Genomic DNA, 13,936 nt, shown 5'->3' on the forward strand with positions numbered 1-13,936 from the left:
AGCATTTGTATAAAGAGTGATTAAATGAATACTGTCAGACTATATTGTATTGTATCTCTTTTGATCTCTTCATTTAAAAGAAGATTCTGAGTTTTACTTCATCATTAATGCATATTAGTTACAGAAAGTGTTGGAATAATCTCGTACAGACATATGTGACAGGGACATTTTACTTCTAGCTGAAGAAAATCTTCACATATTCCTCTCAATAACTTTTTCATTCACTAAAGAAACTTCTTAAACCCTCAACATTAATTATCTTTTGCATTTTCTTTCCTAAGCCTAATAGTGATTTTGCTCAATATTTACAAATCAATTACTGCTCCTATTGGAATTTGTGTGGAGTGATACAGGGCTGAAAATGAGAAGAAAAAAAGAGAAAAGTTATTTACTATTATTTATTGTAACTAAAAAATGTAGAATCATAACAAATGAAATTCATTTAATAAAATCATACCATGTCTTTAAATGTTCTTAAATAATGTTGTACTTTCCTCTTCAGATTCAACAGGGGTTTTTTCCCTCTTTCAGTGAGAGAAATAAGTTAAAGGAAAAGCAAATAAAATAAATTAATGATAAAATATAACCCATGGGGGAACTTTTTCTGTCAGATGAACTGATATAAAATCGTTATCTCATTAGCTTCTTTCTTTACACCATATTTATCTTGGGATAGTTAGAGTAATATTTAGCCCATAAGACCTGTTACAGCAATATAGCTCAATTGATTGAAATGGGAATGATCTATCATGCTAGCATAAATTAGATCTGGAATATAGTCTTTGTTTTCAGTCTTCTGTAGATGCTTCTCACAAGGCTAAAGAGGCTAGAAAGAAAGTTATTTTGGTGTGTTTTGTAGTTTCTGAAAATTAAAAAAAAAACCTGAAGAGTTTTGCACACAGTCATCCACAGTCATGACTATTATATCAGGGAGCCACCACCCCAGTTTAAAATTCATTCATTATTTATAAAACTGTTATCTTACTTTCTTCTGTTTGCTGGGTGAGGAAGCTAATAAAAAAATCTCACAACTTTTGCCGTCACTCAAAGACTCCTGGACAGAAAATCATCAAAAACTTTGGAATGTTAGAAGTCAAAAGCTGGATAGCTCAGGAACTATTTCACAAAGGATGGAACCCACCTCCCTCTGAATCACATGGTTTATTATATATATGACAGGTTAAATCTTCAGTTTATTTCAACAACCCCACCATTAATGTGGAAGTTTAAAAAAGTAAAAGGATCAGCTAACTTCAGCACTATTTTTCTTAAAGAAGACTTTTCAACATGATGTGCCTCTAATGACTGTGAATACATTTTAATCAGGAAAGCTCTTCTTATAAATCTCAATTAGATGGCTTGTATGATCGAGGACTACTCATGCAATTATTTACCAGGCTCCAAAGCATGGGGTGGAATTTGAAGCGTGGAATAAATAAATGCATATTCTTCAATAAGTGTTCAGTATGTGTATTCTAACAGTTTATTCTTGATCTTTATTTTAAATAAATAATATTTAAACCTGGAGAATGATTTTTAATTTTACATCCTGGCCTAGTCAGTCCATCAGTCACCAGGCACAATTTGCATAATATATGCCTGCTTGAATAAGCTGTGCATTAGTCATGTAAATTTTTCATGGGCATTTGGGCCATAAGTTAGAATGACAAGCTGTAGTGAAAGAAAAGAAAGAAATAGCTGAAAGTGAAGATTTTTTTTTAACCATTTCCTTCAGAAAATGAAGGAAACTTGCAGAGCTGAAAGTATTCTAAAAAGTAATTCAGACTCTGAAAACTGTGGTGCTTTATAGGAATACATTGAAGAGAATGGAATTTCTGCATGAGATTTTAAAAACAGTTAAAAAGGACTGAAATTTAGGAATAAATAAGTGCCTAATTTACTCCCCTACATTTCACAGATAATTTGCTTTAAGGTAAATATCTAGTTTGAAATTATATTGAGGAGTTAAGTTACAGTATCCTCAGCAGCTATCTACAATGAAAAACGTAGTTTGAGATGGCTGCAAAAGTTGTATGGATGTCAAAAATGTTTCTGGTAACACTACTATATAATTTTAACAAGAATTCAGAGAAATTATAGTGTGCTATTAAAAGTTCTTCATCATTGTTTATTATTCCTATATGCTGCCAGTAGTATTTACATTACTGTATCAGTATAACCCCTCTTAGTGTATCTTCTGTCTTGATGAACTTGATATGTCTGTGTGCATATTTGATACATATACAATCAAATGAAAATGTAGAAATTAAAGAATTTCTACAGTTTGTAGGGCTCACAGAATATTACAGAGGATTTTGCGTTACTTTGGTAGTAGAAATGAAATAATTGAAAACTTCTGAATGGTAGGCTGTAATCATAATATATAACAGAACATTAAACTGAAATTGAGGAAAAAATAATGTGGTTTCCCTATAGTAATTGCTTGGTCACAAAGAGAAAATAACAACTAATCAATTTTTCTGATAAAACCACCAAGACAGAACTTTGAAGATTGCCTTCTAAAAACCCCAAAGATCTGCAAGCAGAAGAATCACTTTTTGGTTGTTACTGATGAATATTAGAAATATTAAATTCTCTATTTCTGGAAATCCCAAAGATTAGTTTATTTGTAACAGGAAACTCTTGTATTTTGCCCTTTTGGATCTGTTCCAAATGAGTGCCTAAGATTGCTTAAAAAATCAAGAGTATGAGATAAAACCAGATTTAATATTAAGTGACAGCAAGTTCATTGGCAAGATTTACTCTGCTGCTTACAAGTTAAGGCACGCCAAGGAAAAACAAGCAACACCAAACAAAATCCAGACAAATCACAACAGAAATGCATGGAGAACTGTTCAGGGGGTGTCTATGTGTGTGTCTGTGTGTTCAGGTGCACCATAAGACAAAAAAACAGTGACGGCAAGGATGAAAAGAAATATGGCTGCAAAGTTTAATAACACTCAAACTTAGCATTATTTTAACTTAAGCTTTAAACTCAATAATTTAATGAAGGAACAACACTTAACTTATACCTAACTTAACTTCTACCTCGATTTATAACTTAACAGATTTATAACTTAATTTAGCAGACTAATAACACAATATTTAACTAAACTTGTAACTTTGAAGTTATATTTAACTGCTTAGCAAAAAACCACTTAGCAGTCTTTAAGCAAAATTAAGTCACAAGCTGACTTAGAGGCCTAACTTACTTAGACTAAGGTACTAAACAACTAAGAAAGCAGCATTTCTCCCAGATTTGCAGTAGCATATATGTATGTGCATGCACAGAGGCATAAAGGGTCAGTGTAAGAAAGGTACCTGTGAAAAATTCCCTGGAAGGTCGGTGAAATGGCACTTTGGATGCCTTTTCATCTCCCAATAGGCAAAGGGTTGGGCCTGGAGGAGTGAGGGTATCAGCCCGGGACTTGTCACTGTTCAGTGATCCTCCAAGGGTGGCAAACATGAGTTTGCTGGCTCTGAGAGGTGTCCCCTCAGAGGGAGGCTGCTGGCTGCAGGCCCGCTGCGGCCCGGGAGAGCTCCGAGGGCCCCGTTTTGGACCACTGTTGTTTATAGGGTCACACAAGAGGCTTTAGTCATAACATTGCTTCATCCTGATCACAGTTTGGGTTGGTACCTTCTTTGAAAGAGTGACAACAGGAATGTTATGCCATTTAGGCAAGGAAAATATTTTCCAAGGCTGTTTGTGAGGAGGAGAGGAGTGGTTTCTGGGAGCAGACTGTTTCTGGTGAGCTCAATGATCTGAGCCCAGGTGCTGTTTGTCAAGGACAAGGCCTAAGGAGCGTTCCTCAGATCACATCGTGGCCTGGAAAGTGTGTGTGTGAGGGGGAACGCACCACCATGGGATCTTTCAGCACTATTTATTACTGTATGTTTTAAACAAAATATTTACTGCTCCCTTATTTGTTTATTTGTCTGTTTACTAAAATTGTTGACTGTGAAAAGAATATGTTTTATGACACAAATTTTGAATGCAGAATTGCATGTGACATGAGCATATAATTACCTCCAGTTGCTGCGATCTCACCAGGTACACTTGTTTTTTTCAAATACCTGGTGAGGCACAGACTTTTTTTTCTTAGCTGAGTATTTGTTTTTCACAGACAGTTTTATCTATGGTCAGTCATTTCAGTATGACTGGCAGCACTGCAATTAGGGATTATTGTCTCTTGAGTGCTGATATTGTGGTTATTGAGTCTCAATATCTTCTACACAGAAATGTATTTCTTGTGGTATCTCTTGTTCCATTCCTTCCCTTTTCTTTCTGTGTCTTTGACTGTCTTCCTTTGGAGCTGTTTTCATAATGTGTATCACCTGATGTCTATGACCTTTACTGACATGAATGCATTTTCATTTACTGTAAGATTTTCCTGAGTGCAGTGAGTCATGTAATGTCATAGTACAAGCCACATAAGGAAGGGAGGTGGTTAATCAAAAACATTGTGTAAATCCTGAATTTGCCCCACTGAAAGAACAGATTGAAACTCCAATGTGATGAATGTTCTTTATGTTTCTGTGTAGCTGGAGTTCATGTCTATGTGCCAAATAGCTGAAGTATTAAAAAACCTCACTTTTTTTAACAGATCTTGTTTTGGGTGGGGGGGGGGTTTGTTTGTTTGTTTGCTTTCCAGGAGTTTATTGCCATTTCCCTCCTCCATCTTTTTACTGGAAGTATCCTAACTAATCATTTTGCAACACAGAGTTTACTTTGTTAGATGACAGTTCTCCCAGTTCTGCATGAGACTTGTGAGATCCAGGAAAGTTCATTTCTTTGTTTCTTTTATTTCAGATGATTTTATCAAAACATATATTAATAGCTTTCAAAATAAGACTCTCATATTTTATTTTCTAGCTGGAAAAGAAAGCTTTAAAGACATACCCTGAACGCAAACACATAGATTTTTTTAAGTCATACTCATAGCCTGTATGTCAGAAAATTAGGGGTTTTTTTGTTTTCTATGCTTTTAAGTCTCATATGTAAATAAAGTGACCCAAATCTTCTGGGGGAGAATTGAAGGCAATACACAGAGAAAAAATCCAGATTATATTGCAGTGTAATTGTTTCCTAACTTTCTGTGATTGCTTTGAGGGAGATAGAGGCTTGAATTTTAAAGTCTTAGGTAAATCTCATGCTACATTCTTTGCACAGTATTAGCTCTCCTGTCAGTCACTATTCACCCAGAATGTGTTACCAGTAAATAGAGGTTGTGAGAACAGATTTGGAGTAATGAGAGTTATCACTATTAGTAAGCCAATGAAATATAATGGTTCCACAGACATTTTATGGGCTTTCTCTGCATTTTATTTTTCCAGTTATGCTCTCCAATTTTAGGACATTGCCACTTGTGTCAATAGACTTGATCAAAGAAACTTGAATAACAGAGAATGACACCCTTTAGGATACCTTAACATATTAGAATAATTCTCCTGCTTGTAAAACTTTATGTTCTAATACCCAGACAGTGCCTTGTTTAGAGTAAAATTTTTTTTTAATAAGTTAATTATGTATTTTTATATAATATAATTATTTTATAATTAATTATGAGTTAATTATGTTTGTTTACATACTGCCAAATTAATTTTAGAGAACAAATGTTACAAAACAGGAAATTAAAATATTTCTTATCTTAAAATGCTAACATTTAATTGACTAGAATTTTCTGACAATTTTAAGAAACCTCTACTTTGGCTTACCAAGGTGGTTTTTTTTTAGAGAAATGGGAAATATAGTCAAACTGCCAGCAGATTTCACAATTTATGAGTAAAGAGTATGTGGATCAGATACTTCTTCTCTTTGTGTTTGTTTTGAAGGCATACATCTTTTTTGTGTCTTGTCAAGTGCAACTGGCCCTCACCATGGCTGATATAGCCCTCCAACATACATGGAAACGAGATGTATTTGGAAACGCTGTGCAGAAATATCCACCATAAAAGCAATAAAGAAATAGAAGTTAATGATAGAAAGTGTTTTATTTTATCCTGTTCCCAGAATTCAGAATGTTCAAAATCACAAGTAGCTGTACAAGGCCTGCCCACCTGAAATTTAATTGGATACAGGATTCAGAGGAAATTGAGGAGCAAGTAAAAGAGGCACAATAAATAAGCCTGGCAAAATCCTCACTAAGGTGTACTGCTTGGGAAAACTGTTACATACTCTGTGTTGTGATGTCCAGACTGTTGCAAAATCTTTTGCATGACCCTCCAGAAAAAAATTGCTATTCCAAGGCTCACAGAAATAAGGAAACATAGGCCAGAAGTTTACAAAGTCCTTGGCCAGGTATTGGCCATTTTGCTGTTTGCCAATGAGCAACAAGTACATTGTCTTCTGCTGTTAGTGTTATATCAACAATGAATAATTCATGTTCTTATTTTGTATATTTTTTGCTTAAACCTCTACTGCATTGTGCTGCCCCCTTCATGTCATTGTAAAAACAGGACAAAGATTTTCATGAGGTTTATAAAATTCAGGTGGGAGGAAAGAATCCAAGAAGCATCCATTCTCCCTAAGGTAAGAGATTCTCCTGGATTTGCCTTAAACATATATGTCAGGATAGCTCTGTTAAGGAAACTGAGTGAAGAACACTCTTTTGATTAAAAGTATTTGTACTGAACAAAATAGACAACCAGCTTTGTTCAGGCTTAGGAACTTGCTCCTCTGGTAAGGACAATCCAATGGTTTGGCTTTGGCACAGGACTAATGTCAGAAGCTACTTAAGAGAAAGAATGTGTAGAATGCTTAGAATTAATACCTTAAAGTTAAATTAATTATAAAATTCCTAGGTGTGTACCCTTGACTTCCTTTAGTTTTCTGTTTCAATGATGATAGGTATGTTTTTCAAAATTTGTGCAATACTCTTCTTTGTTAGCTTTTATGCTTTGAATATCATTTCATAACTGGCACTGTTATAAGAAAAGTTCTTAAGTGAGTATGACACTGTATTTATAAAAAATGCAAAGTCATAAGTTTAGACATTCAAATATACATTTGAAAGCCTGTTTATTTCATACAACAATATCAACTTTGCTGCAATATTGATGTGCTCTGCATTTTAAATGTTTTGATCTTAGTTTCAGAAGTATACTGCATATCTTAAAATTAAAAAAAAAAGAATTCATGGATTCCTGAGAAGCCTGTCAAAAACAGATTCAGTTACAGAAAAGAAGAAAATTTACCAACTGGTTTGTGCAGAAATTCCTTTTGTGTTAGACTGATGAGATTTCTGAAGGAAGAAAGAGATGAGAAAGAGCCACGTGGGTCATTTGGATAACTTAGGATGGTTTCAGCAATATCTTACAGACTGTGAGAATGTGATGACATAGATAGCACTCTATATCTTATCTCCCAAAATGACATTCTGGCATCAACAGCAAAGATGAAATTATTATTTGATGAAATGAAATGTTTCAGGAATTCTTTATGCATAAACATCACACGTATTCTTTTATCTAGGACGTACTGGAATATGAAAATACCAGAATTTCCAAGGATATGAATATTTTTCTTCTATTGTCTAAAAATCCCACATCTCATGAGTTTTTTTGCAATATGAAGTGTTTTAATTATAACAGCTTATAGACCACTGAATAGAAACATTACACTACTGTCCTGGGGTGACTTTATGATACTGGTATCCCCAATCGTCTGGTTTATGTTATATATTAAGTTCTGCACCTTTAAGACTGGCTTTGAGAGCAAGAGAGGGGGAAGAAGAAGCGCGCAGTTTGTGTTAAGGAAAAACATCACTCCCACACATCCCGCTCCTGGACTGTGGTGTCTGCAGCACGGACAGACAGCGGGACAGAGCTTCTCTCTGGATTTTAGTTAGTTTTAGCTAGCTGAGGCAGAGGAGTTCCCTAGACCTTTGTTTGTTTTTTTTCCCAATTTTCTTAGATCTGTGCAAGCCTGCTCTGGACTGAACACCCAGCCAAACCCCGGGAGCTCACGCCTGTGGCCCACCGGGGCCTGGGCCTCGGCACTTTCCAGCGCCGGAGGGACTGATAAGAACCTGAGCGAGCCGAGCTACACCACATGAAAAGGACTTTTCTTCCTAGACTTGCCATCCCATCGAACAGCAAGACGTTTTATTATTTAATATTACTCAATTTCTGTTAAATAAACAGCTTTTTCCACTTCTCTCTAAGGAATTTTTTTTCTTTTCCCGGACCAGTTAGTGGGGAGGGGCATTTCCCTGGGGAAATCCCCATTTAGAGTTTTCCTTCCTAATTTGCCCTAAACTAAGACAACTACAGAAGTTATTTTGAAAACTAAAAGTACCTAATTCTTTAGAACATGAAATTAAAATATGCTTCTTAAGGATAGGCCTATTCTGAGTTTTTTCATAGAGGAAAATATATGCACTGATGACAACTATTTAGGAGTTAGCTCAAAGTTTTCAGTAATAAAGAATATGCTTTTAAAGTGTCTTAGAAAATTTGTTCACATCTTTCTTCCAGTCAGATAAACTACCATATTTTATAATGCTAAATAAATTATATAGCCATTAAACTCCTTAAAAAAATCTTTAAGGAGAAACTCTTGTAATATAACTGAGATAAAAAAAATCCAACAATGATGATGATAACTGCCATCAGATCACAAGCTATATTTTTAGAAACTATTATACGACAAAGTATAAACTACAGTTAATATTTCAGAAAATACATGCTTGTGTTAAATCTGGAAATGTTTAATAACTATGCTACATCTTCCACCTATATTTTCTAACTAAAACAAACTGTAGACTTCTAGTGAGCAGTTGCATCTGAAAATGGAAGTGTTTGGTTTTTATTATTATTCTGTGAGCAGACTGTCTACTTTACAGTAATGAACTCTGTAGTTTATAGCCACTTTTTAATCTCTCTTGCTCCTGTGTATAAAGGTGGGAATAAAATTCTCCTTAAAACTTTTTTTATTTAAGTGAAAATTAAATATTCAAATGTTTGTATAAAACTTATAGCTGAAGTTTGAGAAAGCTCAGAAGTTATATGAATAGATAGCTACACTACTTACATTTCTTTGGTATGCATAGATTTTTCTACCTCCTTTTTTAATAAAAAGAAGCTATGATATTATTTCATACAAAAGAAATAAGTATTTTCAGCTCAAGATGACAGACATGTAGAACCTGGTAGTTTACATTCACTGGTGCTTCTTGTGACTTTTATTACTCTGACCTGCATAGACTCCATTTGTCGGTCTTTCCTCATATTTCACTTTGTATTTGGAAGATAATCAAAGAAAATGATAGTGGAACCTGTGGAGGTGGATCCTCCAGCCTGATGACTTGAATTTATTCAAGTGCAATTTTGTAGACTGTTATGGTAGGACAGGGAGTGAGGTTCACTGATTCCTATTTGGTTTCCATTAGAAACCATAAATCTTTCGCCAGTGCTAGAAAATCAGCCTAGGTATCTCCACATTCATTTCCAATCCACTATCACATCTGCAAGTCAAAAAAGCTCTCTGAAATGAATGATGAATGAATTGTTTTCTGTCAATCATATGATAAGCTGGCTGTGAAACCCAGTATGTGTGTGTTTATATCTCAGTCCTTCACAGCTAACTTCCATAAAATGTACAAAAAATAAAGAACCCCAGGAATTTTGATAATATATGGGACAGCCAAAGAAATGAAGTTATTATAAAATGTTTTTATTTAAAAACATCCATCTTGTTAAGAAGTTAATCATAGTCTAAGCTTCAATACTGAAGAAGCCCTTTGCAATTGAGCCCCAGTGGGGCAGAGTGGGAACAGAGCAAGGCTTCTCCACGTAACCTTTATTTCAGGAGCTCAGCTGTCTGTGCTCCAAACACCTTTTTTGTTAAAGCATGGTCATATATCTGTGTCTTTGTTTTATTGTGAAAATTGTTTATTGGAAAAAAATATATAAGAGTACCTAAGCTATACCATGCAGTATAAGAAAAGTAAAATCACAGAAGTGTAATTGCTAAATGGGGAATTGTTGGCAGATGGATTCACAAGGTAAATACTGACTTAAGAAGAAGCAAACTCCTAAGAAGGAAAACAGTGAATCAAAAAAGAGCAAGAAAGCAACATGAAAGATCAATCCAGTACAAGGAAAATCAGCTCTTCCTGTCCTGAATGACAGCTGACAACCCTACCCATCCTCATCACCTGTCTCACTGGGTGAGTGAAGCTTAATGATGTCTTCCCTACTGACATGCTGAAGTCTCAGCAAGCTACTTACCAAAAATACCTACTATATTTGCTTGAGTTATTTAGATACTGCTTGTAGTGTCTCTTTGCTGATGTTAGAAGACCCATAACTAAAATGACCTGTGAGGGTGGACAACTGAAGACTAAGAATTCCCCTCAGTATGTGCTCTGTTGGGAAATAGTGAGAGAGTGAGAAGGATGTGGGCAAATCTATTATATGCTTTGAAGCCTGTCCTTGGAAACTGGTATAAATAAAACTCTAGGAGCTGACTGTAAAATGTCCTGCTGCTGCATATTTGTGGTTTTCATGCAGCTTCCCCTTCTATATTGACTGGATGATAGGAAAAGAACTCACTGCTTTAAGTATGTCTTGGTACCACATTTGTTCAATTTTATACATGAGTCTTTTTGTTATCTTTTCTTCCAGGCCTTTTTCATTTTTGTTCCTTTGTTCACAAATAGCCTTTAACTCTCTCTGAACAAAGTATTCCATGCTTTCCTCTCATTCCCTTCCCTTCTGTCACATAATCAAACATTCTTTGTGCAGCTTTGCTCATAGCAGGGTTTCACAAAATTATTCAAAATTGATGATAGTTTTAAGAAGGCTTGAATGCACTCTACATTTAGTTTTCTTTGTCTGTGTGAAGTCTTGCACAAGTACTATCACTTCCTTTTATCATTTCCTCAGAAATACACTCAGTAGAAGATAAAATTTTCTCCATTAACAATAATGTATGATTTTTTCTCCATTATTTCAATATTGTAGGTTATCGGTTGTATTCTTTTTGGTGGAACATTTAAAATATCTAATTTTTAGTTATGTTTTTGAAACAAAAATATTAATTTTATTAGATTTCTTGGTTTATTCTACAGTTTAAACTAGCAGCACAATTATCTTTTTAAGTTCAGTAGTTTTCATGCAGTACTAATAAATAAACACAAAGCCATGTGCTTTTAAAATATCACATTTTATAAAAAATAATAAGCAAAGGCAGTGAGTCACAGCCAGCAGTAAGTTTTAATTTTCTCCTCCTAATCTCTCAATGAATGAACTTACAATGTTCCACATGTGGAGATTTGGTTTTATTCACTCAGCAGATGTTTCAAAACTATTACATTATTATGTATCCCCATCAAATTGCTATTATAATCTATTCCCTCAAACTTTATCACTTCAGATGTTTTATACCTGATGATTTTCGTCTCTCTATAAGACAGCTAACATCTACAAACTTAGACTCTTTTTAAAAAATTTGAATGCAAAACTTCAATTACATCATTCAAATAGCATAATAAAATTATCAATGGAATAATAATAATGATTCTTCTCCATGTCAATTGATATAATTCAGATTTCCCAAAACAGTGCCTCAGAAAAAATGCACTTTAATAACAAAAATAAAGGCTAAGTTGTAAGTGCATACATTTCCCTTGTGCCTTTTATGTATCATGTGCCATTAAGAGCATGCTCTGTCCAGATAAAAACAAAACAATCTTCTGCTTAGCAGGAGGAATTTTTAATGTTAATCAAAGAAAAACCTCAAAGTATAAAAACAAAGTCTACAATTTACCTGCATTACAAATTTCTCATTTGTTTATTATCTTTCCAGCCATAACTGTTAGAAAGAACCCAACATCCCATTCTCATGATATGAGAATCTTTTTTAGGGGCTTAATCAAAGACTTAAGCCATTGGTGTTCCATTTTTCTGGCATGAATGCGCTTGGAGAGTTCAATGAGAAGGCATCACACTGGGGACCATAGCAAAGCTGAGGTGGAAGCCAAATCCCTGGGGTCAGGAGGTCCTTTGTGAAGAGTGAGGTTTCCTTTGCATTAGGGCATTTATGCTGCAGCTTTAGAGATTGGAAGAGGGGTTTTTTTAGCATGCTCACTTTAAAGCTATGACCTACCTTCCATCCAGCTCGTAAATACAAATGATGGCATATTTTCTATAACTATGCTTCGTTAAGTAAATTTTATTTTCATTGCTCATGCCAGTAGATCCATTATTAGCTACAAATTTTAGCAGTTTCTTTTTAATTTCTTTTCCTTCTCAAAATGCTTAAATAATTAGATTGTCAAATCACAAAAGAATGCTACTGCAGCTTGAAACCTAGCACCCGAAAATTTGAAATTTGTACATATGGGCATTTTAGAAAAGGTAATAACTTCTTTATATATTATGTGTTGACAGAAGTGAAACTAAAAGGAGGCCTAACTGTGGATGATAGGAACTTGTTAAAAACAAACATAACTTCTAATTTTATTAGGCAATTATTTTAAAAGTTTACAAGAACAAAAAGAATAATTTACCTAAATTCTTATTTTATATGAAAAGTAGCAGATGGAGCAATTCACAGGAAAACAGGACAAGAGAAAATATGACTCCAGACCCTTTTTTTCAGGTTAGAAATAACTGTACAAAGAATATATGCAAAACCACAACTAGTCAAATGCAAAAAATATGTTCCAAATTACCCACATGAAGGATGGCTACAGTGTTTTTACATTTTGGAGCAAATCTTATTTTCCATATTTATGTTAATACTCAGCTATCCACATTTTTTTGCTTTGTTATGTAGAACAAATCAAAGGGTGAAAACTTGGTTAGGTCTGAATAGAACTAACTGAACTAAATAGTGCACCATAAGGCAACTGGCCTGAAAAAACAAAAAAACACCCCAATTATCACTAATATATTTCAGGTTACAATAATAAAACATGTGCTTGCTTATCTTTTTCTTCTCCCCATTCCCCTGATGGGAAGTACCCGCAGCAGGAAAAATGGCAGGTGCCTAGGAAGTTATCATCATCACTTTGCCTTTCTGATACTTTTCTTGATCATAGCCTTCCCAAAGATTTTTTTCAGCCACCTGGTAAAAGTGTTTGTTTTTACTTTCCCTATAGCTGCTTATCAGTGTATTTGATTATCTTGACTGGGAAAGAAGTAAAACAGAACTTTATGCTGTCAGGTTCATTCATTCTCTTTTTTCTCTTTTTTCTTTGGTGAGAAAGAACATATATTAAGAAGTTTAAAAATTTTACAAGTATTTAAAATAGCATTGTCTATTAAAATAATAAAAAAAAATCCAAACCACAAACCAAACAAAAAAGCCTTAATGTTTTTACCAATCTTAACTTATTGTGTCAGTGATTTCAATGTTTACAGCTAATATGGAAAACCCTTGCTGTTGGATAATACTGATTTAATGAGTCATTCATTTCAGTAATTGTTAACATGCAAAGCTGTTACGAAGCCTGAAGAGTGTGCAGATGGGTAAATGATGACCTGTCAAAGTGTTCAGAAGCTGCCTTTACCCTTATCATATTCCTCCAGCCAATCTCTTTCTGCTGTATGATTTAATTGATCTTGCATACAATCTCTTTTACAGTCCTGTAAATAAATGTTTTTTTAGAAATAGTAAGCAATTCACAAATAAGTCTAGATAGAGACACGTTTGGGTCCAAATAAGAAAGAAAACTTGGTCATTTTGGTCATATCTGGAATCTTAAGGAAAATTAGTAAGTATTGACTATAAATAGTAAAACTTCATTTATCATTTATGACAATAACTCCCTCAAAAAAACAATAAGAAAATAAGACAAAAAATAATTAAAAATACCCCAAAAGGCTAATTAATAAAATTACTTCTTTTAGGAAATAATGGTGAAGAAATGAGGTATATGCTAGTCTGTAATTACTAAGAATATGTATTTTTATTCATGCAAACATTTTT

Source organism: Pseudopodoces humilis, chromosome 5 (assembly GCF_049639895.1).
Source record: "Pseudopodoces humilis isolate 2021_Gansu_Grassland_sample_001 chromosome 5, ASM4963989v1, whole genome shotgun sequence".
In the NCBI taxonomy this organism is placed as follows: domain Eukaryota; kingdom Metazoa; phylum Chordata; class Aves; order Passeriformes; family Paridae; genus Pseudopodoces; species Pseudopodoces humilis.